Here is a 26,055-nt window from a genome sequence, read left to right as displayed (position 1 = left end):
TGCAGTGCCACTCCTAGATGGGCCAGGTGTTTGTGTCGGCCACTAGGGTCGCTTAGCTTAGTCATCCAGCGACCTCGGTGCAAATTTTAGGACTAAAAATAATATTGTGAGGTGTGAGGTATTCAGAATAGACTGAAAATGAGTGGAAATTATGGTTTTTGAGGTTAATAATACTTTGGGATCAAAATGACCCCCAAATTCTATGATTTAAGCTGTTTTTTAGTGTTTTTTGAAAAAAACACCCGAATCCAAAACACACCCGAATCCGACAAAAAAAATTCGGTGAGGTTTTGCCAAAACGCGTTCGAACCCAAAACACGGCCGCGGAACCGAACCCAAAACCAAAACACAAAACCCGAAAAATTTCAGGCGCTCATCTCTAATTCTTATCTCATTTCTACTATCTTTTGTAATAAACAAGTGACAATGAATTATGCAGGAGCATTAAATTAGAACCTGTACGTTTTTGTCCTGACATTATTGCTGCATGTGTATTTGTGTTCAACCATGAAGCATTTTTTTGCTATAACAATATATTAATAAGTAAATATGAACTAATTAAAATTATTATTTTTGTCTTAGTGCAAACCTTTGTCACACAAATCGTGTTTTGCAGTGGATCAGGCAGGTTAGGTACAGAATCCCAACAGTCAGAATCTCGAGCAGCAGAATGCCAGAAGGGGATCCAGATGCTGAAAATGCTGGCAATTGCTGGTAAGCATTATATGGCTAACAATAGCCCCACACCTAACCCTAGCTCACATCTCCCGCAGTCTAACCCTAACTGAACCCCACTCCCCGCAGCCTAACCCTGAATGTCCCCTTCTGTGGCTCAATCATAACCTCCACCATCCAGCAACCTAACCCTAACCCTCATTGTTTCCATTAGCAGCTGTCAACATTTTGACTCTTATAGACCCTGCGGCCGGTATTGTGAGCATCAGCATTCTGATCAGCGGATGGCCGACTGCATTCTGACCAGGCAGCTACTTGAAGTTACAATAGTACAATCTTGAGTTCTGCTTTAGCATCACCATATAGTTTTACGCCTTCCAATCTCTCTCTCTATATATATATATATAAATATATATACGCTGCTCAAAAAAAAAAAAAAAAAGGGAACACTTAAACAACACAATGTAACTCCAAGTCAATCACACTTCTGTGAAATCAAACTGTCCACTTAGGAAGCAACACTGATTGACAATCAATTTCACATGCTGTTGTGCAAATGGAATAGACAACAGGTGGGAATTATAGGCAATTAGCAAGACACCCCCAATAAAGGAGTTGTTCTGCAGGTGGTGACCACAGACCACTTCTCAGCTCCTATGCTTTCTGGCTGATGTTTTGGTCACTTTTGAAAGCTGGCGGTGCTTTCACTCTAGTGGTAGCATGAGACGGAGTCTACAACCCACACAAGTGGCTCAGGTAGTGCAGCTCATCCAGGATGGCACATCAATGTGAGCTGTGGCAAGAAGGTTTGCTGTGTCTGTCAGCGTAGTGTCCAGAGCATGGAGGCGCTACCAGGAGACAGCCCAGTACATCAGGAGACGTGGAGGAGGCCGTAGGAGGGCAACAACCCAGCAGCAGGACTGCTTCCTCCACCTTTGTGCAAGGAGGAACAGGAGGAGCACTGCAAGAGCCCTGCAAAATGACCTCCAGCAAGCCACAAATGTGCATGTGTCTACTCAAACGATCAGAAACAGACTCCATGAGGGTGGTATGAGGGCCCGACGTCCACAGGTGGGGGTTGTGCTTACAGCCCAACACCGTGCAGGACGTTTTGCATTTGCCAGAGAACACCAAGATTGGCAAATTCTCCACTGGCGCCCTGTGCTCTTCACAGATGAAAGCAGGTTCTCACTGAGCACATGTGACAGACGTGACAGAGTCTGGAGATGCCAAGGAGAACGTTCTGCTGCCTGCAACATCCTCCAGCATGACAGGTTTGGCAGTGGATCAGTAATGGTGTGGGGTGGCATTTCTTTGGGGGGCTGCACAGCCCTCCATGTGCTCGCCAGTGGTAGCCTGACTGCCATTAGGTACCGAGATGAGATCCTCAGACCCCTTGTGAGACCATATGCTGGTGCAGTTGGCCCTGGGTTCCTCCTAATGCAATACAATGCTAGACCTCATGTGGCTGGAGTGTGTCAGCAGTTCCTGCAAGACGAAGGCATTGATGCTATGGACTGGCCCGCCCGTTTCCCAGACCTGAATCCAATTGAGCACATCTGGGACATCATGTCTCGCTCAAACCACCAACACCACGTTGCACCACAGACTGTCCAGGAGTTGGCGGATGCTTTAGTCCAGGTCTGGGAGGAGATCCCTCAGGAGACCATCCGCCACCTCATCAGGAGCATGCCCAGGCATTGTAGGGAGGTCATACAGGCACGTGGAGGCCACACACACTACTGAGCCTCATTTTGACTTGTTTTAAGGACATTACATCAAAGTTGGATCAGCCTGTAGTGTGTTTTTCCACTTTAATTTTGAGTGTGACTCCAAATCCAGACCTCCATGGGTTAATACATTTGATTTCCTTTGTGTGATTTTGTTGTCAGCACATTCAACTATGTAAAGAACAAAGTATTTAATAAGAATATTTAATTCATTCAGATCTAGGATGTGTTATTTTAGTGTTCCCGTTATTTTTTTGAGCAGTGTATATAACGAGATTTATGGTAAGAACTTACCTTTGTTAAATATCTTTCTGCGAGGTACACTGGGCTCCACAAGTATAGACATTGGGGTCTAGAGTAGGATCTTGATCCGAGGCACCAACAGGCTCAAATCTTTGACTGTTCCCAGAATGCACAGCGCCGCCTCCTCTATAACCCCGCCCCCCTGCACAGGAGCTCAGTTTTTAGTTAACCAGCCCAATGCAGTAGCAGGAAAAGAGACGACAACGGTTAGTAGCCACATACACCACACTCTCACGACAGGAGAAGTGTCAGCGGCTAATGCCATACCAATCCAAAGAAGCTAAGTGCGTCAGGGTGGGCGCCTTGTGGAGCCCAGTGTACCTCGCAGAAAGAGATTTAACAAAGGTAAGTTCTTACCATAAATCTCGTTTTATGCTGCGGGGTACACTGGGCTCCACAAGGAGAGACATTGGGTATTTCCTAAAGCAGTTTCTTATGGGAGGGGACGCACTATAGCGGGCACAAGAACCAGGCGTCCAAAGAAAGCATCCTGGGTAGCGGCAGTATCGAAGGCATAGAACCTTATGAACGTGTTCACTGAGGACCACGTAGCCGCCTTGCACAATTGTTAAAGGGTCGCACCACGGCGGGCCGCCCAAGAAGGTCCAACAGACCAAGTAGAATAGGCCGTAATGAGAGCAGGAGCCGACCGACCAGCCCTCACATAAGCATGTGCAATCACCATTCTAATCAATCTGGCCAAAGTCTGCTTGTGAGCAGGCCAGCCCCGTTTGTGAAATCCAAACGGTACAAAGAGAGAATCAGATTTCCTAATGGAAGCAGTTCTCTTCACATAGATACGGAGAGCCCGTACCACATCCAAAGACCGCTCTTTGGGAGACAGATCAGGAGAAACAAGTGCCGGAACAACAATCTCCTGGTTAAGGTGGAACGAGGAGACCACCTTAGGTAAATATCCGGGACGAGTCCTCAGAACCACCCGGTCACGGTGAAATATCAGATATGGGGAACTACAGGACAAGGCTCCCAAATCTGACACTCTTCTAGGTGAAGCAATAGCCAGCAGAAACACCACCTTAAGGGAAAGCCACTAAAGATCAGCTGAACCAAGAGGGTCAAACGGAGACTCTTGTAATGCCTCCAAAACCACCGACAAGTCCCAAGGAGCCACAGGCAGGACATATGGAGGTTGGATACGCAACACACCCTGAGTAAAGGTATGCACATCAGGTAAGGTCTCAATTTTTCTCTGAAACCACACCGATAAGGTAGAAATATGAACCTTGAGGGAGGCCAGATGCAGGCCTAATTCCAGGCCCTGCTGAAGAAAAGCCAACAACTTGGCTATACTAAACTTGGAAGCATCATAATCGTTAGATGCGCACCAAACAAAGTAAGAATGCCAGACCCTATAGCAAATCCGAGCAGAAGCCGGTTTCCGAGCCCGCAAAATAGTTTGAATGACTGCCTCTGAAAACCATTTAGCCCTTAAGACGGAAGCTTCAAGAGTCACGCCGTCAAAGACAGCCGGGCTAGGTCCTGGTAGACACAGGGGCCCTGAACGAGGAGGTCTGGGCGTTGTGGAAGTAGAATTGGACGCTTTGACGATAGGCCTTGCAGGTCTGAGAACCAGTGCCGTATGGGGCAACCCGGGGGCTATGAGAAGCAGAATTCCTTTTTCTTGCTTGAACTTCCGAATTACCCTGGGCAGGAGTGACACCAGAGGGAACACGTACGGCAGCTGAAACCTCCACGGCACCGCCAGCGCATCCACGAATGCTGCTTGAGGATCCCTTGTCCTTGCTCCGAAGACCGGAACCTTGTGATTGTGTCGAGACGCCATCAGATCTATGTCTGGAAGACCCCACTTTTCCACTAGGAGTTGAAACACTTATGGATGGAGGCCCCACTCGCCGGCATGTACGTCCTGATGACTGAGAAAGTCCGCTTCCCAATTCAGGACTCCTGGAATGAAGATTGCCGATATGGCCGGTAGATGGCGTTCCGCCCAATGTAGAATCCGTGAGACTTCCTTCATTACCAGACGGCTTCGAGTGCCACCTTCATGATTTATGTAAGCCACTGTGGTGGCGTTGTCCGACTGCACTTGAACAGGACGGTTCTGAATTAAATGCTGGGCTAGGTTCAATGCATTGAAGACCGCCCGCAATTCCAGAATGTTGATTGAGAGGAGGGACTCTTACTTGGTCCACCGACCCTGAAGGGAGTCTTGCTCCAGCACCGGGCCCCAACCTCTTAGACTGGCATCTGTTGTCAACAGGACCCAGTTGGATATCCAGAAGGGACGGCCCCTGCACAATTGTAGGCCCTGGAGCCACCAGAGCAGCGACAGACGGACTTGCGGAGTCAATGAGATCATTTGAGACCTGATCCGGTGAGGCAGGCCGTCCTACTTGGCTAGAATAAGCCTCTGGAGGGGGCGAGAATGGAATTGAGCATAGTCCACCATGTCGAATGCTGATACCATGAGGCCCAGCACCTGCATCGCCGAATGTATCGACACTTGCGGACGAGAAAGGAAGCAACGAATCCTGTCCTGAAGCTTCAGGACTTTCTCCTGACACAAGAACAACCTCTGGTTGTGAGTGTCCAATAGCGCTCCCAGATGCACCATGCTCTGAGCAGGGATCAGGGAGGATTTCTTCCAGTTGATGAGCCACCCGTGGGCTTATAGAAACCGGACCGTCATATCTAGAAGTAGGAGAAGTTCTGGGGAATTTGCCAGGATTAACAAGTCGTCCAGATATGGCAGTATCCTGACCCCTTGATGGCGGAATACCACCGTCATCACCGCCATGACTTTGGTGAAGACACGCCGAGCCGTTGTTAAACCAAAAGGTTATGCCCGAAACTGGTAATGGAGGTTGCCAATAGCAAACCTCAGGTATTGCTGATGTGACGCTGCTATAGGAATATGCAGGTAAGCATCCTGTATGTCCAGGGAGACCATTTAGTCCCCAGGTTCCAAGGCCCCCTATCCTGGGTTCCCCCAGGGGGAGGCCCGCCCCATCATGGGGCAGGCTTATCGGCCTTGGAAGCTGACTGACGGGCAGCTCAGGCTCTTTTGGGCTTTGGCTTACCAGGTTTGGAAGTGCGGGCCTGCTTGTTGTACGTCTTACCTTTTGCTTTACCTGAAGGACGAAAGGGGCGAAAGGAAGTACCTTTAGTCTTCGACACAGAAGGAGCAGTACTTGGCAGACAGGCAGTTTTGGCAGTAGCCAAGTCAGCCACTATCTCAAGTCCTCCCCAAACAGAATATCTCCCTTGAAAGGGAGTACCTCCAGGGTTTTTCTAGGGTCCAGATCCACAGACCAGGATCTCAGCCATAACATCCGGCGAGTGAGGACTGACGTAGTAGAGGCATTGGCTGCTAGGATACCGGCATCAGAAGCCGCCTCTTTAAGACGCTGTCACAATATGTGACAAGTATTGTCTAGCATGGTCAGAAGAGATTTCAGTTCTAACGCCAAGGCCCATGCTTTAATAGCCTCTGCAGCCCATGTCGCTGCAATAGTGGGCCTTTGTGCAGCACCCGTGAGGGTGTAAATCGCTTTCAGACAACCCTCCACACGTTTATCCGTATGCTCCTTTAGAGACGTGATGGTAGTGACAGGTAGAGCTGAGGAAACCACCATCCTAGCCACATGTGAGTCTACTGGAGGAGGCGTTTTCCAATTTTTAGACAGCTCTGGCGTGAGGGGATAGCGAGCCAGCATCTTCTTTTGAGGCACAAACTTCGTACCCGGGTTTTCCCAGGGTTCCTGACGTATATCCACTAGGTGGTCAGAGTGAGGTAAAACTTGTTTAACCACCTTCTGATGCTTGAACCTATCTGGTTTCTTAGGAGGGATGGATGGCTCAGGATCATCCGTAATCTGTAGAATTAATTCAATAGCCTCCAAAAGATCAGGAACATCCACATGTGAACTACCCTCCCCATCAGCCGTATCTGAGTCAGAACCTGTGGGGTTAGTGTAAGTGCCGTCTTCATCAGACGAGGTGTCAGTGACAGCAGTGGATTGTGAGGAGACAAGCGCTCGCTTAGAGGACCCCTTGGACTAAGGCGAGCGATGGTCAGACTTTTTGGTAGTCAGGGACTGGTTCAACTTCTTCAATTGGGCAGATAAATCGTCCGCCCACGACAGGTTAGCTGTGGGGACCACATACGGTTGTACCGGCATAGGGGGTCCAATAAGGGGTGTTAGTTTATTAACTAGCGTATGTAGAAGCATGGAAAAAGCGGCCCACGGTGGTCATTATGTACATCCGTTGCCACAGTCCCACTGGGGGGCAAGGAGCCCCCAGAACCAGAGCCCACAGCTGCTATATTCTCCTCATAGGGATCTGTGGCTTCAGCAACACCGGCAGTGTGTTCAGCCCCAGAACCGTTACCCTCAGAAGCAGACATGATATAACTTGCAGTATCAGGTAACACAGTACAATTGGCAACAGTACAATACCTCTTACCCAAACCCCTGCGCAATGTAGTCTGCACCAGCAGAGATAAAGGAGAGATATTGTGACTAAAATCACAGAGAAAAATACGTATTAAAGTATATCTTTGTGAAAATCCTATATCAATATAAAACCTGACGCACCAATCCCACTCAGGTTATAGAATACAGGTTGAGTATCCCTTATCCAAAATGCTTGGGACCAGAGGTATTTTGGATATCGGATTTTTCCGTATTTTGGAATAATTGCATACCATAATGAGATATCATGGTGATGGGACCTAAATCTAAGCACAGAATGCATTTATGTTTTATATGCACCTTATACACACAGCCTGAAGGTCATTTTAGCCAATATTTTTTATAACTTTGTGCATTAAACAAAGTGTGTCTACATTCACACAATTTTTTATGTTTCATATACACCTTATATACACAGTCTGAAGGTCATTTAATACAATATTTTTAATAACTGTGTGTATTAAACAAAGTTTGTGTACATTGAGCCATCAGAAAACAAAGGTTTCACTATCTCACTCTCGCTCAAAAAAGTACGTATTTCGGAATATTCCGTATTTCGGATATGTGGATATGGGATACTCAACCTGTATAGGGATAGCAAGTTGAGTGAAAGACATGAAATGGACACCACTCAGCTATCTAATGCACACACAGATAGTCACAGTTTGTACAATGCAGAGGTTATTACTAACAATAATACTGCACTGGACTAGCTTTTATATATATATATAGATATATATATATATATATATATAGCTATATAGTCAATAGATATAACACTACACAGTAAGAACTGGATGTATATCACAGGGTAATTGTACTAGAAAACCCTAACTAAGGGAGTCATTCCGAGTTGTTCGCTCGTTATTTTTTTCTCGCAACGGAGCGATTAGTCGCTAATGCGCATGTGCAATGTCCGCAGTGCGACTGCGCCAAGTAAATTTGCTATGCAGTTAGGTATTTTACTCACGGCATTTTGAGGTTTTTTCTTCGTTCTGGTGATCGTAATGTGATTGACAGGAAGTGGGTGTTTCTGGGCGGAAACTGGCCGTTTTATGGGAGTGTGTGAAAAAACGCTACCTTTTCTGGGAAAAACGCGGGAGTGGCTGGAGAAACGGAGGAGTGTCTGGGCGAACGCTGGGTGTGTTTGTGACGTCAAACCAGGAACGACAAGCACTGAACTGATCGCACTGGCAGAGTAAGTCTCGAGCTACTCAGAAACTGCACAGAGAAGTCTTTTCGCAATATTGCGAATCTTTCGTTCGCAATTTTGATAAGCTAAGATTCACTCCCAGTAGGCGGCGGCTTAGCGTGTGCAAAGCTGCTAAAAGCAGCATGCGAGCGAACAACTCGGAATGACCCCCTAAATGCACTCTTTCTTAACTAGCACTGTCTAAAAAGGCAGATAGAATACTTAAGTGTCATGTAAAGTCACAGCACTGACAACCAGGCGGCTTTACACAGGAGGATTTGCCCAAGCAGTCCCAGGAACAGTGAAGCTGAGAGATAATGGCGCCCAGACACTGACAGGGAGTGAGGGAGAGACAGATATGCAGCTCCAGGGCGGGAACATTTGCGGGAAATGGCACCCTGGGGCTGGGGGAGGGGCTTCAGGTCTAAGCCTTATCCCCCTGCTGGCAAAACCACCGGGTACTGTGGGCTACTGAAAAATGGTTTAGAGAGACAACCTGACCTGCACCCATGCCCTGGTGATCTAGTGGTATCGCCTGTACTGCCACAGTGTCCACCGCCAGTGCGCACGATCCGCCTCCCACTGGCCATGCTAGATCGCGATAAAGACCGGGTCCCGCAAGCAGGACCCACTTACCACCTCCCGAAGCGCGGCCACGCGATCCCGGAAAGCTCCCGTCGTGTGTGCCTGATGTGAAGAAAACCGGAGCCTCCTGCTGTAGTTGCCCGGCAACCAGGGCTCGGGAGTGTACAGCGCCGCTGGGGAGAGCTGGAGCTGCAGCAGTGAATGTCTTCTGACATTTACCACCGCTGCTGCCCTTGAAGTCTTGACTTTTTTCTTTAAAAAAAGCCCCTCTGTTATGTGCCTGCTTACTGCAGCACCAACTACAAAACTGAGATCCTGTGCAGGGAGGTGGGGTTAATAAGGAGGCGGCGCTGTGCATTCTGGGAACAGTCAAAGCTTTGAGCCTGTTGGTACCTCGGTTCAAGATCCTACTCTACACCCCAATGTCTATCCTTGTGGAGCCCAGTGTACTCTGCAGCAGAAATATATATATATATAAATCTACATTTCACAAAACGTTTAAAGACTACATACAACGCCGTTATGATGACTGCTTAGATTCATGTTGATTTGTGTTGTGGTAAAAATGAGGACACAATTTTTCCTACTTCGCTGCCTACCTATTGAACTGCTCATTCAGTGTCTCTACTTCTGAGACTACCTTCCACTCTCACTGTTCTTGGGGGGTCATTCCGACCTGATCGCACGCTGCCGTTTTACGCAGCGCAGCGATCAGGTCACTACTGCACATGCGTACCGTTGCTGTGCAATGGATTTAACGAAGAATCCATTTGCACAGCCGAACGCAAGCAGATTGACAGGAAGAGGGCATTTGTGGGTGGCAACTGCCCGTTTTCTGGGAGTGTTTGGAAAAATGCAGGTGTGTCCAAGCGTTTACAGGGTGGGTGTCTGACGTCAATTCCGGGACTGGACAGGCTGAACTGATCGCAGCGGCTGAGTAAGTTCTGAGCTACTCAGAAACTGCACAAACTGTTTTTATACCACTCGGCTGCACATGCAATTGCACCCTTGCACAGCAAATATACACTTCCCAGTGGGCAGCAACTATGCGTTCGTATGGCTGCAAAAAGTAGCTAGCGAGCGATCAACTCGGATTGACCCCCTTGGCCCTTTGCTTTTCTCACTAAACACCTTTCTTCTAGAACAGTGGTCAGGGAACATGGGTAAATTACCCCAAATGGGGTAAAAATGAAATTCCTGGGGGTAATGGACGGTCGCGCTGCCGAGACACAGCCCCATCCAGCACCGGTCGGCTCGCGATGTGACATGCTGATGTCACACCGCGCTCCCTCCTGCCCGCCCTGCGCTGTGCTCCTGGCCGCCCTGTGCTGTGATCCTGGACGCGGTGTGATATGCTGACGTCACACCACGCTCCCTCATGCCCGCCCGTCCTGTGCTGTCCTGTCCTCCTGCCCACGGCCTGCCAACCCACACACAGAACTTGAAGTGTTCTGTGGCTGACCGCTGATGGAGTCCCGCAGGATCAGACAGTGGCCCACATAACAGTGGGAAATTCCCACTGACATTACTAAGTGAGGATGTGACCATCTGTCTCCTAAAAGTCGTGCTCCCCACTTCCCCCCTTATCCATCTTTCTTACATTCATTCTAGTGTTTTGGGGAAAAAGTGTAAATTAACCCATTCATTGCCAAAAAATAATTGGCGAAAATAACAAAAAATAATAATTTTATAGACCTACATATGTGTATACAGTATATATATATATATATATATATATATATATATATATACACATACATATACAAAGTATCTCAGAAATGTCGTATAAACAGTGATACCCAGTATATATGCACAATAATATATGATTTCCTTCCTTTCAAATCAAGGGGGTAATGTCGGCGTATCTAAATATATTTTGGGGTAAAAGGTAAAAAAGTTCCCTGACCCCTGTTCTAGAACAAAGCTGTTCATTTGAATTCCAGTACCATTTCCATACTGATGGTACTCAAATTTATCTCTCCTTTCCTGACCTTTTTCCTTCTTGGGTAACCAACTGATTACCCCCTCCCCCCCACCTCCCCCTCAATGCCACATGGATGTCCCGACACTACCGAATACTAAACATGTTAAAAACAAAACTTATCTGGCCTGCAGCGGGTTGTGGAAAGTGCTGAGTTTAGACAATTAGGCAGGAGATTTAAAGTTGCAACTTTCTATTGTTAAATATGGTTTATATTTATTAGTTAATTTTTAGTCTTTTCAGACAGAATATAGTAGTATGAAAACAAACTATGGATTATTTCCTCTGGCATTTGATGAACCTCAAATGTCAACTTCATGGAAAAAAAGATGTAATATATTTTCAAGAGTGAGTACATCTATGTATTTATTTGGGGAACTTAAGTAACACAGTGGGATGAACTATAAATGCATTTCACTATTTAAGTGTATTTTGGCAAACATTAAGACTATGTAATATGCAAATATTGCCAGTGTATGCACTATAATAAATACATCTTTCCCAAATTAAACAAACATCCTTCTTAGCATTTTGTAAATATGAAAGATAGAATCATGAATGTTACTGGGATAATAATTTAAAAAAATATATTTATACAGGTATAAAATGGACTGTGAAATAAATACATTACTTGTAAAAGGCTATTGACTGTAGTTACAATGAACATATCATTTATTTATCACTGAGGTACACTGGTTCATTTTTGCTATGACTGATAAAACATGGTGGACCATAGATGGAAATTCTTGGTACATAGCTACCCATGTATACCTCGTAAATTAATGCTTTCTATGCCTGCAGAACTGATGTGCAGTGCTTTGTTTGTTGGGGACATGATTGCACAAATTCATGTTCGCATTTTGATTCCCCATCATGCATCATATTTGTAATTAGCAATCTGCAGTAGTTATAGTCTGAATAGAGCTGAATAGATCTTAAACAATGATGGTCAGTTAATTCTGCTGTGTCATGCGGCTTCCAGTAGGTAAGGCTGGAAATACATAAGAGCACCTGTGATGTATAAAATAGTGATTGCATCAGCGATTGCTTTACTGTATGTTGTGGACCTACTGAACATGTGCGGTCAGTAGACACTAGACAGCGCATGTGACAGTGGCTGTTACCAGGGTCCGTCTCCTGGTAAATGTAAATGAAATTATACCCATAGGCTATAATGGCTAATGCCATCGCTATTGCATTCGAAACAGGGTAAGTGAAGCAGATATCTTTGATATCTGCTATGGAACCCCTGTAATACTTTCAGGGGATAATTACATTGTAATGTTGCACCACTCATATACTGTATTATATATTGCTTTTTGTTTACCAGGAATTGCTTAATCATTTTAGGGTAACAAAGTTTTATCTAATGAATTTCTTATTCTTTTTGCTCTTGAATCTATCCAATTTGTATTCAATGTATTTGTCACCTACAGCAGAAACCTGATCCTGTGTAACGTGTGTGACAAAAGGGTTAATTACCATAAAACCAACTGTCTTGTCTAAAATTGATTATTAAACACTCATACACCAGTCCTTTTTGTGCAAGATGCTTGGCGCAACTTAGACGCTCCCGTGCTTGCATACTTTTTTCCTGAATTTTACATCTTAATTTGCTAACAGCATACTAAGGGGATAATTCAGGTTGGAACGCAAATTGCGATCCAATCCAAATTTTGGCATTTGCCCTGCAGGCGCATGCACAGTGCCTGTCCTGCGGTTGCTCCCGCATTTACAGCAGATGACCCCCAGTAATTCCGAATGCCTCTACCTGATTGACTGGAAGAGGCGTTTGCGGGACGGGAGAGGGGCGGCAATGCTCTGTTTCCAAGGCGGAGACGGAGCGATGTGGGGCCGGCGGCAGGGAAACGGAGGAGTGGCTTCTGGAGGGGGCGTGGTATGGGTGTAACTGGGGCGGCTGCGTGACTTCACATGCAGTCGCTCCAATCAAAAAGATGGCGGCGGGCCTACTGCTATCACAGCCAGGCTGCACCGGCAGGCGACATCCACAATTTCAGCGATCACGCTGAAACTGCGCTGCGATCACAATTTCAGAGTTATCGCAGTGGGTGGGTGTTGCAAAGGAATTGGTATAAAGTAGTAGAATACATTCGGGTGGTGCGAGTCACTGGTATAGAAACTCTGTCTTTTGCCTTTTTAAGCAGAATGAGACATTTTTCACAAATTTTGTGTCTTAATTCGCTAACAGTTTACAAAGCATTTAGGATTAGTATTTTTGTAACAAAATTTTTATGAACTGGCAGATTAAGAAACATATTTTATGAAAAAGTTGCATGGCACGGCAGAAAGTCTGTGTAACGCCAAAAAAAGTTATGTGATCAGGATAATAAATGTCCTTTCTGTTGATAATGAGTTCCAAACTTGGTTGTCAGTCTGGGTACATATCATGTAAAATCTTTCTAGGAAAGAGAGTCACTTCACTCTTGTACTGGTAACAAGTTACGCTCTGCAGTAGGCGATGGAGACACTTCTGCACGTTCAGTACTCTGCGCTATGCTGCAGTGACAATAATTGCTTCCGGAATGCGCAAGCAAGATGTATTGGCTGGGAGAGATCCAATGTAGATGTATGCAACAATCAGCTGCCTTTTGTTTACACTATATTTATTGCACTTGAACACTTTATACACAGTAGGCGCTGATTCTTACCCTTTTTTGCAATTCACATTGCTGATATTTGGAATATACTGGCTAATTGAGTTTTACGATGGCCCCACAGGCCCACAGGCCCCACTTCCTGTGGGGGGGGGAGGGGGGTTGAGGGGATCAGAAAAAGTGATCGCCTCTGCCTGTCAATCAGGCAGAGACTATCGCGGGGGGGGGGGGGGGGGCAGCGACGCTCCGTTTCAAGGGAGGAGACGGAGCTTTACGGGGGTCGGGTGGCATGAACGTTGGGCGGTGCGGCACGAAGGGGGGCGTGTCATGGGCATGATCGCAGTGGCTACATGATGGCACATGGCCGCGATGGGTAAGATGGCGCCGTGTCTCCTGCGGGCACAGTTAAGCTGCACTGGCAGGAGGCACCAAGATTTTTTACGATGAAGCAGTAATTGCGAGGCGCTCGCAAATTCTGCTTCATCAAGGGGGGGAGGCGCCGGTCAGCATGCTGGGCGGCCTTGCCCAGTGGTGGGCGGACCCCAGCATGCGATCCATAGGATAGCAAATTCTGCTGAATAGCAGAGTTTGCTATCCTAACTGAATAGGGCAGTACGGATGGTGTAATGGTTAGCATTACTGCCTTACAGCACTGAGGTCATGGGTTTGATTCCCACCATGGCTCTACCTGTGCACAGTTTGTATATTCTCCCCGTACTCGCGTGGGTTTCCTCCGGTTACTCCGGTTTCCTCCCACAATCCAAAAATATACTGGTAGGTTCATTGGCTCCCAACTAAATTAACCCTATCGTCAATGTGTCTGTGTACATGTCGTAGGAAATATAGGTTGTAAGCTCCTATTGGCAGAGACTTATGTAAATGGGCAAAATATATTCTCTGTAAAGCGCTACAGAATATGTGTGCACTATATAAATAACTGGTAATAAATAAATAATAAATAAATTAGCCCCATAATCACACCCGAAGAATCAAGCTGCCACCTCATCATGGAGGGAGTTTATTTTTTATAGGTTAATATTCATTTTAAGATAAAATTTTTTCACTGGTCACTTTTTTGATTCTTTGATTATATTTGTTGTTATTTATTTATAATTTATTTATTAACAGTTTCTTATATAGCGCAGCATATTCATTGGCGCTTTACAATTAGAACAACAGTAATAGAACAAAACTGGGTAAAAACAGACAGACATAGAGGTAGGAAGGCCCTGCTCACAAGCTTACAATCTATAGAGAAATAGGCATAGATACACAAGGATAGATGCTATCTATTGCATAATGGTCCACTAGATTTCTAGGTTCTTAATGGGATGTATGATGATACCCCGCAATTTTGGCCAAATGTCAGGAGGGTGTGAGAGCAAAGAAAGACAAAATATGTGATGTTATGTGTACTGTACAGAGAGGATGTAATTAGATAGGGAAGCACCGAAGGTTATGTGGGTGGGTCTGGAATTTGATAGGCTTGTCTGAAGAGGTGAGTTTTCAAGGAACCTTTAAAGGTTTGGAGACTAGAGCTGAGTCTTATTGTGCGTGGGAGGGCATTCCACAGAGTGGGTGAAGCCCGGATAAAGTCCTGTAATTTTGAGTGTGAACAAGTAATGAGTGTGGATGAGAGACATAGATCTTGTGCAGAGCGGAGAGGTCGGGTAGGGAGATATTTTGAGATGAGTGAAGAGATGTATGTTGGTGCAGTTTGGTTAATAGCCTTGTATATCAGTAAAAGTATTTTATATTTAATACGGTAGAATACCTGTAACCAATGGAGGGACTGACAGAGCGGATCTGCAGACGATGAATGTATAGCAAGGAAGATTAGCCTCGCAGCTGCATTCAAAATGGATTGTAGTGGTGAGAGCCTATGTTTGGGAAGGCCGGTCAGGAGACTATTACAATAATCAGTGCAGGAGATAATGAGAGCATGGATTAGAGTTTTTGCTGTGTCTTGTGTAAGATATGGTCGTATTTTGGATATGTTTTTTAGATGTATGTAACATGATCTTGAGACAGATTGAATGTGGGGAACAAAGGACAGTTCAGAGTCAAGAATGACACGTAGGCAGCGAGCTTGTGGGGTAGGGATGATTGCCGAGTTCTCAACAGTGATAGAGATATCAGGTTGGAAACTACTATTGGCCGGTTGAAATATAATTAATTCTGTTTTGGAAATATTAAGTTTCAGGTGGCGGAAATGGCAGAAAGGCATTCAGTTGTTATGTATATATAGACAGTATTATTGCACTTAGATGCATACTGTATCTATCTATCTATCTATCTATCTATCTATCTATATACCTATATATGTATATCTATATATATATATATTCATTAAATTGTACAATGATAAAGGAAGTGTGTGCTCATCTAGTGATGGATTTAAAAAATGTTTTTGAGTATACTTAAATAACACATACCATATCTTAAAGATCATACCTTGAGCTCCATTTAAAACAATCTTGTTAAAAGTGGCAGTGGCCCTAGCGTTTACCCCACCATTGTGTCTAACTTTCCAATGCCATTATAGTTTATTTTAGTATCTCTAAGTCCTTTAGTGTCAGCTAAGATCAAATCTTATTGAAGTATTTTTATTTCCCCCATGTTTCTGAGCACATTTTTTCCTTCCCTTTATGACTCTGCAAGGCTTTGTTCAGTTTATATTTTTAGTACAGCATCTGTGTAACGCTTCTTTTAGCATGCCATATAACCATTACAATAGTGTTGTCTTCAGTTCTTTCTTTGTGGCTTTTAGTGTGACGGATTTCTTACAATATCTATTGCAGCAATTAATGTTATAACACAACACACAAATCAGTTTACTGTAATGGTCCTTTTTCCTACACTTAGTAAACTTTTGTTTTCATGAGTTGATGCTGAATAAACAGTAAAGGGGGGTACACACGGAACGATGTTCATCTAATTTCTAAGCAATCTGGTAACACTGCTTAGAAATTAGCTGAACATCATTCCGTGTGTAGGGGTGCAGGCGACAGACGCGTCAATATAGCTGGTGCTAGATTGGCCTGCATGCAGGCACAATCTAGCAGGTCGCTCACTTCACCGCTGGGTGAAATGAGCGGCCCCCCTGTGTCCATCCCCCCCTCGCTCAGCACATCGCGCTGTGCTGAGTGGAGGGAGAGATGTGTGCTGAGTGGTCTGTGCTAGATCGCTCAGCACACATCTCTGGGGAAATCTCCCTGTCAGTACGGCCCTTTAGACTCATTTTTTGACCTTTATAGTAACCTGCAATAATTTCTATCAGTCAGGGCCGATGCAAGGTCTCGTGGCACCCTAGGCAAATCTTTAGCCTAGCGCCCCTAACCTGCAAATCCCACCACCACCACCTCTCGGACGGGAGATGCAAGTGGCTGGGGTGAATTGCATCATTATACATATACAGAGAAAAGGGATAACACTTAAAGACTTTTAAAGTTTTTTTGACATTTTTCACAATATACTTTCACTTTAAAAGTCCATGAGTGCCATCTATTCTTTGAATACTCTATAATACTGTATGTGGGGTCTGGTGGGAATATTCAACTTGAGGTTGGGTATGGGATGCACCGGCAGAATACCGACAGCAGCATCCGGACCACATTAATTCTGAAATTTGAACGAAATTAATTAACCTTACCCCCTTACCCTAACCCTCCCTCCCCCCAGCCTAACCCTAACCCTCCCCGTCATACTAACATTCAGGATGCTGGCTATCAGGATTTTGAATGCAACATCCCATCCACCGGGATGCCACCTACATCCCTTTAATTGTATATGTATACATAAATATACGCACAGACATACATATATGACATACAGTATATTTGTATGTTCCTTATTGTGTTCCATCCCCCCATCTGTAAGTTCATTACTAACCTGCATACAGAGACATGTTTCAGTTAGTTTTCCACTAGATTAATTCAGTGGTGCCCTCCAGTGGCTGGCGCCCCTAGGCAGCTGCCTAAAGCTGCCTAATTGTAGAGCCAGCCCTGCTATCAGTGTGTTGAATACTAAATTCATTCTTCTGACGTACAGTTTGAGGGAAATTATATATACCCATGTGATGTTACTATATGGAATAATGCACTTGACACTTGGGGCGGAATGTAATGCCATCCGAGTTGGCCGGAGGTGCGGGCTGACGGCCAAACTCCGACATTATTTTAAAGCAAATAACATTTACAAGGCAAAATCATGCCTTGTCTCTTTAACCACTTGCCTGGCATGGTTGCATCAGATGCGACCATGCCTGCAAGTGCTCTATCTGACCTGGTTGCACAGGATGCGACCAGTCAGATAGAGAGTGATATCAGCGGCAGGGAAGATAAACTTCCCTCCGCTGCTGCTGTCAGAGGGACCGGAAGGTCCCTCTACCTCCCTGCACTCTCCCCTACTGATTGCCGTGTTGCCGATCACTGCTGATCGGTCAGCATGGCAGGATCCCCCCCCTCCAGCGGCTGCAGACAATAGCAGCCGCTAGGGAGTGTAAATGAACCCTCCCAAGCCACCCCCAGACCAGCGATGGTCCCGATGTTCCGATGGTCGCAATGTCCCCGCTTGATGTTTTGATGTTTAAAAAAAATATTTTTTTTTTTCTTTTTTTTAACTAAAATCATTTGGGATAGGGTTAAATTCATGTTCTTCACCTAATTCACTCATAAAAAACCCCGACAATTTTGGAGCGGTTTTCGGCGAAATAAATTGTCAGTTAAGTGGTTGAGAAAGAGAGTTTATGAGTTTGGACGACATCCTGCGCCTCCGGCCAACTTGGAGCCATTGCATCCCACCCTAAATATCCTAGATATTGAAAGTCATAAACAATAACAGCAGATTCCAACAGCAGAAGCTGCTTGTGCCATTTTTGGGGGCGTGGTTATGATACACTCTTTACTCAGTTTTATCCGTTAATTTCCTATTTACAGTAGTTTGAGGAGATGTAATGGAATCACGGCTGGAAATAACTTCCCCTTTGTTAACATGGGAGTCCTATTTAATACAACCAACAATAGTAAAAATAAGAATTTACTCACCGGTAATTCTATTTCTCGTAGTCCGTAGTGGATGCTGGGACTCCGTAAGGACCATGGGGAATAGCGGCTCCGCAGGAGACTGGGCACAACTAAAAGAAAGCTTTAGACTACTGGTGTGCACTGGCTCCTCCCACTATGACCCTCCTCCAGACTTCAGTTAGGATACTGTGCCCGGAAGAGCTGACACAATAAGGAAGGATTTTGAATCCCGGGTAAGACTCATACCAGCCACACCAATCACACCGTATAACTCATGATACAATACCCAGTTAACAGCATGATAACAACTGAGCCTCTCAACAGATGGCTCAACAATAACCCTTTAGTTAAACAATAACTATATACAAGTATTGCAGACAATCCGCACTTGGGATGGGCGCCCAGCATCCACTACGGACTACGAGAAATAGAATTACCGGTAAATTCTTATTTTCTCTGACGTCCTAAGTGGATGCTGGGACTCCGTAAGGACTATGGGGATTATACCAAAGCTCCCAAACGGGCTGGAGAGTGCGGATGACTCTGCAGCACCGAATGGGCAAACTCTAGGTCCTCCTCAGCCAGGGTGTCAAACTTATAGAATTTTGCAAACGTGTTTGACCCCGACCAAGTAGCTGCTCGGCAAAGTTGAAGAGCCGAGACCCCTCGGGCAGCCGCCCAAGAAGAGCCCACCTTCCTCATGGAATGGGCTTTCACTGATTTAGGATGCGGCAGTCCAGCCGCAGAATGTGCAAGCTGAATCGTACTACAGATCCAGCGAGCAATAGTCTGCTTTGAAGCAGGTGCACCCAACTTGTTGGGCGCATACAGGATAAATAGCGAGTCAGTTTTTCTGACTCCAGCTGTCCTGGAAACATAAATTTTCAGGGCCCTGACTACATCCAACGACTTGGAAGCCTCCAAGTCTTTAGTAGCCGCAGGCACCACGATAGGTTGGTTCAGATGAAAAGCTGATACCACCTTAGGGAGAAATTGGGGACGAGTCCTCAATTCTGCCCTATCCATATGGAAAATCAGATAAGGGCTTTTACATGACAAAGCCGCCAATTCTGATACACGCCTGGCCGAAGCCAAGGCCAACAACATGACCACATTCCACGTGAGATATTTCAATTCCACGGTCTTAAGTGGCTCAAACCAATGTGACTTTAGGAAATCCAACACCACGTTGAGATCCCAAGGTGCCACTGGAGGCACAAAAGGGGGCTGAATATGCAGCACTCCCTTAACAAAAGTTTGAACTTCAGGTAGTGAAGCCAGTTCTCTCTGGAAGAAAATCGACAGAGCCGAAATCTGGACCTTAATGGAACCCAATTTTAGGCCCATAGTCACCCCTGACTGTAGAAAGTGCAGGAAACGGCCCAGCTGAAATTCTTCTGTTGGGGCCTTCCTGGCCTCACACCACGCAACATATTTTCGCCATATGCGGTGATAATGGTTTGCCGTTACTTCTTTCCTAGCTTTAATCAGCGTAGGAATGACTTCCTCCAGAATGCCCTTTTCCTTCAGGATCTGGTGTTCAACCGCCATGCCGTCAAACGCAGCCGCGGTAAGTCTTGGAACAGACAGGGCCCCTGCTGCAGCAGGTCCTGTCTGAGCGGCAGAGGCCATGGGTCCTCTGAGATCATTTCTTGAAGTTCCGGGTACCAAGCTCTTCTTGGCCAATCCGGAACAATGAGTATAGTTCTTACTCCTCTTCTCCTTATTATCCTCAGTACCTTTGGTATGAGAGGAAGAGGAGGGAACACATAAACCGACCGGTACACCCACGGTGTCACTAGAGCGTCCACAGCTATCGCCTGCGGGTCTCTTGACCTGGCGCAATACTTTTCTAGCTTTTTGTTTAGGCGGGACGCCATCATGTCCACCTGTGGCCTTTCCCAACGGTTTACAATCAGTTGGAAGACTTCTGGATGAAGTCCCCACTCTCCCGGGTGGAGGTCGTGCCTGCTGAGGAAGTCTGCTTCCCAGTTGTCCACTCCCGGAATGAACACTGCTGACAGTGCTAACACGTGATTTTCCGCCCATTGGAGAATCCTTGTGGCTTCTGCCATCGCCGTCCTGCTTCTCGTGCCGCCCTGTCGGTTTACATGGGCGACCGGCGTGATGTTTTCTGACTGGATCAGTACCGGCTGGTTTTGAAGCAGGGGTTTTGCCTGACTTAGGGCATTGTAAATGGCCCTCATTTCCAAAATATTTATGTGCAGGGAAGTCTCCTGACTTGACCATAGTCCTTGGAAGTTTCTTCCCTGTGTGACTGCCGCCCAGCCTCGAAGGCTGGCATCCGTGGTCACCAGGACCCAGTCCTGTATGCCGAATCTGCGGCCCTCTTGAAGATGAGCACTCTGCAGCCACCACAGCAGAGACACCCTGGTCCTTGGAGACAGGGTTATCAGCCGATGCATCTGAAGATGCGATCCGGACCACTTGTCCAACAGGTCCCACTGAAAGGTTCTTGCATGGAACCTGCCGAATGAAATTGCTTCGTAGGAAGCTACCATCTTTCCCAGGATCCGCGTGCAGTGATGCACCGACACCTGTTTTGGTTTTAGGAGGCCTCTGACTAGAGATGACAGCTCCTTGGCCTTCTCCTCCGGGAGAAACACTTTTTTCTGTTATGTGTCCAGAACCATCCCCAGGAACAGTAGACGTGTCGTAGGGACCAGCTGTGACTTTGGAATATTTAGAATCCAGCCGTGCTGTTGTAGCACCTCCCGAGATAGTGCTACCCCGACCAACAACTGCTCCCTGGACCTCGCCTTTATCAGGAGATCGTCCAAGTACGGGATAATTAAAACTCCCTTCTTTCGAAGGAGTATCATCATTTCGGCCATTACCTTGGTAAAGACCCTCGGAGCCGTGGATAGACCGAACGGCAACGTCTGGAATTGGTAATGACAATCCTGTACCACAAATCTGAGGTACTCCTGGTGAGGATGGTAAATGGGGACATGCAGGTAAGCATCCTTGATGTCCAGTGATACCATGTAATCCCCCTCGTCCAGGCTTGCAATAACCGCCCTGAGCGATTCCATCTTGAACTTGAATTTTTTTATATATGTGTTCAAGGATTTCAAATTTAAAATGGGTCTCACCGAACCGTCCGGTTTCGGTACCACAAACATTGTGGAATAGTAACCCCGTCCTTGTTGAAATAGGGGCACCTTTACTATCACCTGTTGTGAATACAGCTTGTGAATTGCCTGTAACACTGCATCCCTGCCTGAGGGAGTGGTTGGTAAGGCAGATTTGAGGAAACAGCGGGGGGGAGATGTCTCGAATTCCAGCTTGTACCCCTGAGATACTACTTGAAAGATCCAGGGATCCACCCGTGAGCGAGCCCACTGATTGCTGAAATTTTTGAGACGGGCCCCCACCGTACCTGGCTCCGCCTGTGGAGCCCCAGCGTCATGCTGTGGACATAGAGGAAGCGGGGGAGGACTTTTGCTCCTGGGAACTGGCTGTATGCTGCAGCTTTTTCCCTCTACCTCTGCCTCTGGGCAGAAAGGACGCGCCCTTAACCCGCTTGCCCCTATTGGGCCGAAAGGACTGTACCTGATAATACGGTGCTTTCTTTGGCTGTGAGGGAACATGGGGTAAAAATGTAGACTTCCCAGCTGTTGCTGTGGAAACGAGGTCCGAGAGACCATCCCCGAACAACTACTCACCCTTATAAGGCAGAACTTCCATGTGCCTTTTAGAATCTGCATCTCCTGTCCACTGCCGAGTCCATAACCCTCTCCTGGCAGAAATGGACATTGCACTTATTTTAGATGCCAGCCGGCAAATATCCCTCTGTGCATCCCTCATGTATAAGAGTGCGTCTTTAATATGCTCTACGGTTAGCAATATAGTGTCCCTGTCTAGGGTATCAATATTCTCCGACAGGGAATCTGACCACGCAGCTGCAGCACTGCACATCCATGCTGAAGCAATAGCTGGTCTCAGTATAACACCTGTGTGTGTATATATAGACTTCAGGATAGCCTCCTGCTTTCTATCAGCAGATTCCTTCAGGGCGGCCGTATCCGGAGACGGTAGTGCCACCTTCTTTGACAAGCGTGTGAGCGCTTTATCCACCCTAGGGGATGTTTCCCAACGTGACCTATCCTCTGGCGGGAAAGGGTACGCCATTAGTAACCTCTTAGAAATTACCAGTTTCTTATCAGGGAAAGCCCACGCTTCTTCACACACTTCATTTAACTCCTCAGATGGAGGAAAAACTACTGGTAGTTTTATCTCTCCAAACATAATACCCTTTTCTGTGGTACCGGGGGTAACATCAGAAATGTGCAACACATTTTTCATTGCCTCAATCATGTAACGTGTGGCCCTATTGGAAGTTACATTAGTCTCATCGTCGTCGACACTGGAGTCAGTATCCGTGTCGACATCTGTGTCTGCCATCTGAGGTAGCGGGCGTTTTAGAGCCCCTGATGGCTTTTGAGACGCCTGGGCAGGCACAGGCTGAGAAGCCGGCTGTCCCGCATTTGGTATGTCGTCAAACTTTTTATGCAAGGAGTCGACACTGTCGCGTAATTCCTTCCACAGAACCATCCACTCAGGTGTCGACCCCGCAGGGGGTGACATCACATTTATCGGCATCTGTTCCGCCTCCACATAAGCCTCCTCATCAAACATGTCGACACAGCCGTACCGACACACCGCATACACACAGGGAATGCTCTGACAGAGGACAGGACCCCACAAAGCCCTTTGGGGAGACAGAGAGAGAGTATGCCAGCACACACCAGAGCGCTATATAACACAGGGATCCCACTATAAATGAGTGTTTTTCCCTTATAGCTGCTTATATTATATATACTGCGCCTAAATTTAGTGCCCCCCCTTTTTTTTTACCCTTATGTAGCTTGACACTGCAGGGGAGAGCCAGGGAGCGTCCTTCCAGCGGAGCTGTGAGGGAAAAATGGCGCCAGTGTGCTGAGGGAGATGGCCCCGCCCCTTTTCCGGCGGACTTCTCCCGCTTTTTCTGGAATTCTGGCAGGGGTATTTTTACACCTATATAGCCTTCCTGACTATATATGGTGTAGATTTGCCAGCCAAGGTGTCTTATATTGCCCTCAGGGCGCCCCCCCCCCCCCCCAGCGCCCTGCACCCATCAGTGACCGGAGTGTGAGGTGTGCATGAGGAGCAATGGCGCACAGGTGCTGTGTGCTACCTTGTTGAAGACAGAAGTCTTCTGCCGCCGATTTTCAGGAACACTTCTTGCTTCTGGCTCTGTAAGGGGGCCGGCGGCGCGGCTCCGGGACCGAACATCGAGGTTGGGTCCTTTGGTCGATCCCTCTGGAGCTAATGGTGTCCAGTAGCCTAAGAAGCACAAGCTACCACCAGTTAGGTAGGTTCGCTTCTTCTCCCCTTAGTCCCTCGCTGCAGTGAGTCTGTTGCCAGCAGATCTCACTGTAAAATAAAAAACCTAAAATATACTTTCTTTCTAGGAGCTCAGGAGAGCCCCTAGTGTGCATCCAGCTCAGCCGGGCACAAGATTCTAACTGAAGTCCGGAGGAGGGTCATAGTGGGAGGAGCCAGTGCACACTGGTAGTCTAAAGCTTTCTTTTAGTTGTGCCCAGTCTCCTGCGGAGCCGCTATTCCCCATGGTCCTTACGGAGTCCCAGCATCCACTTAGGACGTCAGAGAAAGAAAAGCATCTACTACTACTACTACTACTACTACTACTACTACTACTGCTACTACTTATAATAATAACAATAATAATAATAATAATAGTAATAATAATAATCATCATCATCGTAATAATAATCATGATAATCATCATAATAATAATAATAATAATAATAATAATCATCATCATAACAATAATCATAAATCTAGAAATAACCTTTACAAATGACTGCAATAGTTTTCCTCTAATCCTGCTGTAAATCTGTGACAGAGTGAATTTTAACTGGAGAACTATAGCCCTGAAAAACAGTAAGAGGGACTTGAGCTGTCAATATTATAAATGAGAATACCATAGCAAAGCTTGTTTAAACTCATTTATACAGCTTTGCTTGATATTCAAGTGTTATTTGTAATGCACTTACCACTTAGTGAAAGCTGTAATCATAGCAAAGACAAAGGGCTTTATTCAGTAAATCATAAACTGAGTACTGGCTTCAAAACCAAAACACATAGCACTTGTTTTATCTTTTACACTTAAAATTGGTGTTCATGAAGGGATATATCCATGAAATAAATATTCTCTAAAAAATACTTACAATGTTACATTAGTATAACTTGTTCTTTATTGCTCAGTTTCAGGAACTGAGTTAAAGTGTTATTCAATACAACTAAAGAATGGAGACTACTGATCAATGCCAGGAAGGTGAGTCCACACCCCTTCCCCAAATTTTTGTAAATAGTACAATGCGTGGCACCACTTCGCAGTGCTAGATGCTGGGAATGGGGGCAGATTTGTACCCTTCAGCCAGGCGGAACATCCAGAAGAGAGAGGAGGGTAATCAGTGTGATCTTCTGCATGCAGCCTCCCTGAACCCTGTTTAGCCCAACACACAGTAGCATGTGCTGGAATGGGGAGAGAGACCCTCTCCTTGTGCAATGTGCTACTGACCTGGGCCCCCACCATCTAGCCTGTGCACAGGTAAATAGTACCCACTTCCGCTTCCTCTTTGCGTCCCTGACTCTAGCATCAGTGTACAGTACGGGGTAAGTGTAATAGTGTACGAGAAGCTGGAGGTGTGGGAGTTTGTGCGAGAATGCCCATATTTTTTTAATGCCACATTGTATTTGCCTTGTAAATCACTGCCACTTTAAAAATACAGGCATTTTTGCACAAACGCCCACACCTCATGCTTCTTGAACTCTGTTATATTATTGACCCCTATATGTATATCCTAAAGGCAAATGTGGATTTAGGGTAGATGTATTCAACCTTTTTAACCTTATTTTCAGGGGGCAATAATTTTGGGATGCCTGAAGATGTTTCCTTAATAAAGTATTGTATTACTCATAGAATAAGGACCCCAAACACATATTTTAGAAACTCGTTTACATACCACCCAACTGCCCCATTCTCACTTAGACTATGTTCAGGGAGGGCATGTTGGTGGAATTGTACAAAAAGTTGTACATATGTGTAAATAAATACAGCTTTCATATAACTCTTTTGCATCTAGTATACTGATGGTGGAAGTGCGCACTGAGGGTTGGTCCAGCATACCGATGAATATAAACACTAAGTTCTGTGCATGCAATGCAGAAGCAAAGACTGGCATTCAGCTCTACATAAGACCCAAAGAGAAAAAAATCTATAAAAAGCTACAGGTGTGATAATAAAACGTAATCTTGCAGAACGAAATGTGACATGTTCTAATTTTTACACAGAATTGTTATTACCCTTGGATTAATTAAAAGACATATGGCACAAATTAAACTATTAATATTAATTTATATATATGCTTTTTATATAAAATATAATATAATATTGTTATATA

At 45.8% G+C, this 26,055-nt stretch overlaps 1 protein-coding gene and 1 long non-coding RNA gene across 5 annotated transcripts in view; one reads left to right on the top strand and one right to left on the bottom strand.

Annotated features, from left to right (window-relative positions):
• The window catches only part of PACRG (parkin coregulated), a 1,062,802-nt gene that overhangs the window by 735,218 nt on the left and 301,529 nt on the right, over positions 1-26,055 (bottom strand). The window lies entirely within an intron of this gene.
• LOC134911630 (uncharacterized) lies at positions 589-25,979 on the top strand. The gene is made up of 3 exons (XR_010176722.1): positions 589-714; positions 24,857-24,926; positions 25,738-25,979. It is a non-coding gene; the product is annotated as an uncharacterized LOC134911630 (long non-coding RNA).

Source organism: Pseudophryne corroboree, chromosome 4 (genome assembly GCF_028390025.1).
Source record: "Pseudophryne corroboree isolate aPseCor3 chromosome 4, aPseCor3.hap2, whole genome shotgun sequence".
Classification (NCBI taxonomy): domain Eukaryota; kingdom Metazoa; phylum Chordata; class Amphibia; order Anura; family Myobatrachidae; genus Pseudophryne; species Pseudophryne corroboree.
Note: the sequence above shows the minus strand (reverse complement) of the source record. Positions and strands in the feature narration are given on the sequence as shown.